Source organism: Cystoisospora suis (assembly GCF_002600585.1).
Source record: "Cystoisospora suis strain Wien I chromosome Unknown contig_207, whole genome shotgun sequence".
NCBI lineage: Eukaryota > Apicomplexa > Conoidasida > Eucoccidiorida > Sarcocystidae > Cystoisospora > Cystoisospora suis.
In genome coordinates, this window is record NW_027153009.1 from 6446 (window position 1) to 10273 (window position 3828).

Genomic DNA, 3828 nt, shown 5'->3' on the forward strand with positions numbered 1-3828 from the left:
CGGCTGAGAGTGGCCGTGTCGTTCCTAGATTTTGAGAGGATGGATTGGTTTACCGTGGCTTTGGGCGAGAGTCAACGCCCTCAGTCTTGGACCGAGATGAAAGAGGTCATCCGGTCTCATTTTAATGCTATTTCAGAAACAGAAGCCGTGGATCGTGTGAGGAGGGTGCGACAGGGGGGTGCAGTGCAAGAGTATCTGAGTAGATTCAACAAAGCGGTGGCTGAATGCCCAAATTTATTAGAAGAAGAAAAGACTAAATTGTTTGTGGCTAACCTAAAGCCCGAAATTAGTGATTTAGTAGATGTTCGCAGGCCCAGAAATATGAAGGAAGCGATTGCGGAAGCAGTCCGCATCGAGGCCAAGCAAGCGGAGCGAGCGCGCGAGAGGCGCGGGGTGCGAGGCGAACCGCCGCCGGGTCCAGCGAAGGGACCGCGCGCGGACGATAGAGGGGATCCCGGAGGGAACGTGCAGGCGGGGCCCAGGCATATGGGATATGGCGGATATTTAGGGGGAAGTTACCGTGGCGTGCAGTCGGGAAGACCGCACGGCCGGTTTGGGGCCGGACCGTCAGCATTTCCAAGGTATCCAGCGGGCCGAGGTGTTCAGGGAACGGGTGCGAGGCCTCCGAGGCCGGCTCTAGTGCGAGAGACCGGGCTCCGTTCGGGGCCGCGACGTTCCGCGGGAGTTCAATTTACCGAGAATAGTGGGGCTAATGCAGGAGAAAAGTCGACAATAAAGTGTTTTGAGTGTGGCCAGGAGGGCCACTACAAGGCGAATTGCCCGAAGCGGGCGGGAAACTAATGGCTCTCGAGCGACAGAGGGACCGGTCGAGAGCGAGGTTATTCCCTCAGCAAATGGAGGAACGGGTAGTAGGGGACGAAGTGAACACGGAGGTAGCGAAGAAGACTAAGCCGGGAAGTGGGTTGGAGAAGGTGTTAGAACCGCGTAGTGTAAGCGGTTTTGTTCAGCAAACGGCGCGCGAGCCAGCGGTGATCGTGCTGGGCGCGGACGAAGAAGATTCGCCGTTTGTAGGCGTGCTCGCGCAGAGCACGGGGAGCGAACGTGTTTGTGCGGTAAAGTCCGGACGTAACCCGGAGGAAATGTTACGGTGCGCTGTAGCGTGCGGTAGGGTAACGAGTAGTACGGCGGTAAAGGGTGGGAAAAGAAAGGTTAGCGGAAAGGCAGCAAGGTGGCGCGCGGTAGCGCGAACAAAGGCTCCGCGCAAGGGCGATGCGCGTTCGCGAGTGTTAGCGAGATTTTTGTGGTTGAAGGAAACCGCAGGAGGATGCCGTGATAGAAAGAGAAGAATTGGTCCGTGCGAAGAGAGGTTCGCCGATAGCGAAGTCTCTCAAAAGGGGGTAGGCGCGTCGGGGAGTGGCGATGCGACAGAGCGCACCGTCAGCAACGCGTGCGTAGCAGAGGAGCCAGCGAGGATGGGGACACTAGAAGAGAGTGATTCTTACCGCGCTAGGTTAGCGTTGGCGTGGGCGCGGAGCGTTGTGGCAGTGAGAGGGCTCGTAGACGCAGTCTGCGGCGGGCCGCACGCCAACGGAGAGAGGAATTCAGTAACGACGCTACGTAAGGAGGGCAGTATAAGCGCCGACAAACTCGGAGTGAACGTGGAGGAAGTACCGCGCCCGGAGCGGCGCGAGAGGCAAAACCAAGGCGGAGGCAAGCACGGCGAGGAAAGTCGCGTGGCAGAGCTAATAGCGCAGATTGTAGAGGGCAAAGTGAGTAGCACAAGGAATTCAGCAAGGTGCGAGGATTACCAGGGGGTAGCACTCCCGGGAAACAGAATCAAAGAGTCGAAGAAGTGTGGAGAACCGCAGTGCCAATTAGGTGGGGAGGATAGGGACCCGAACGCCCAGAAGGCTAGCAACGCGAAAGACAAAGCCGGGATAGACTCAAGGACGGAAGCTAAACCTGATCTGAGTGGGGGAGATGCCGTTACAAGTTCGTTACGGCGCACGGCGCAGACTAACGACGTGACGACCGCAACTCCGGAGGAGTGCGGCGCGATAAGGACAAGAGTTCCCGCCGCTGAAGCAAGAACGTCTACGAATGGGACTATGAAAGGCGCAAGTTCGCACCAGGGTTCTTTCTTCGTTAAAAAAGGCATAAGAGGTGATGATAAACTAAGAGAATCAATACACATCGGAGAGATAAGGTGGCGGATGGGAAGGAACCACCCCGATGAACTTATGGCGCATGAGTGCACCCAGGCGAATCTTTATGCGTTCGCCTGTAAGATAATTACGGAACTTCAACGAATAGCCCCTTCACGGACCAACAATCCGCGCAGCCGTTTCCCACTCATAAGGGTCGCTGGAGGCACGGCTATAACCAAAGAAATACAAGCAAAGCCGCGAGAAAGCGAGAACGGCCAAGTCTACCGTAGGGGCGAGGACGCAGGCCAGACGCCCACGCATGGAGAAAGAGAGAACAGTCAGATCGCAGACCCAAACCTCCTGCAACCAGGCCGACCCCGCCTCCCCCAGCCAGATCTGACAGCATGGTCGGGGCAAACTCGAGTCCTTATAGCGCAAACTGTGGCGCAAGAACGGAAAGACTTGAAGATTGGGCTTAAAGGCCCTAAAGGTGAGACTGCTATTATAGCCGAGAATATCCTGAATGGCTGCGTTGCAGGCACGTCCTGCAAAGCAACGCAGCCGCACGCGGAGGAAGATGGAATTAGCGAAGGCGACGTACACAGGACGGCCAGGATTCCAGGGAACAAGAAAGAACTTACGGGAAAGGGGGCGATCGGAACGGCCCGAAGAACGTTCCCGCGAAACAATCGCAAGGCTGAAAACAAAGCAGCAGAACGAAAAAGAAGGGAAAGATTGTTAGCCGCACCAGGCTGCGTAGGAAAGGGAAAACACGGTAAGGGATCAACACGACGCGTGAGGGAAGGTGCGAGGCATCGAAGGGGTGAACGAACACAGGCGGTACTCAGGACTTGCGTGTGTGAAACGCGGGCACCATGGAGGGTGAAGTCCTGGTCTCGGCGGTGGGTGCTCCGGAAGATGCCCGGGTCGGAGAGAGAAGAAATTGGCGCAATACGGCGCGCCGAAAGCGCACAACGCAAGGGCAGCCACGGGACCCTCGACTCTAATTCCTCCTGGAAGGAAGGAAGCAACACAAGCAAGCAACGAGGTTGTGGGCAAGAAGCCGTGGAAGAAACTCAGGGGTGTCAGGGGCTGACTACAGCCCAGCTGAAGGCGAAAGTACCACAAGGGAACGAGTTACTAACGGACAGCAACGTACTCTCGGGGCAGCTAACTAAAGGCGAATGGGAAAGGAAGGAACGGGGAGAAAGTGGAGGAGGAGAGGACACGTTGGGAGAGGGTGCGAGTTCCGAAGGACGGAACTCGACGACCCAGCAGAGAGAAAACACACACGGCAAGCCCCGTAAGGCAAGCAATGAACAGAGAACACTATCAGCTAAACAGAAACGTACAATTAAGCGGCTAAGGGTGTCAGCTAAAACGAGAGGGATAAGGGGGAACTGGGGGAAACCACGACGGCGATACACGGGTGCATGGAAAGCAAGCCGCGCAAGCCGCCTTAGGGTAACCCAAACATCGAAACACGGACGCAAAGGGTGCGCGTCGGATGACAGACTGCATTCAGCAGCAGCCTTTGAGGGCGTTCCCTGGGGAGTCCGGGAGGAAATCCAACAATTAGATGCTAAGAGGGGACCCAGTCCCGCCTCAACCGGGAAAGGATCGCAGGCGCTCGGGGCGCCAACTCGGAAGTTGAAGATCAGTCCCGAGAGAGGCACCCTACGAAAACGTGCCTCAAGGAAGAAGAAGAGGAAAGGAACCG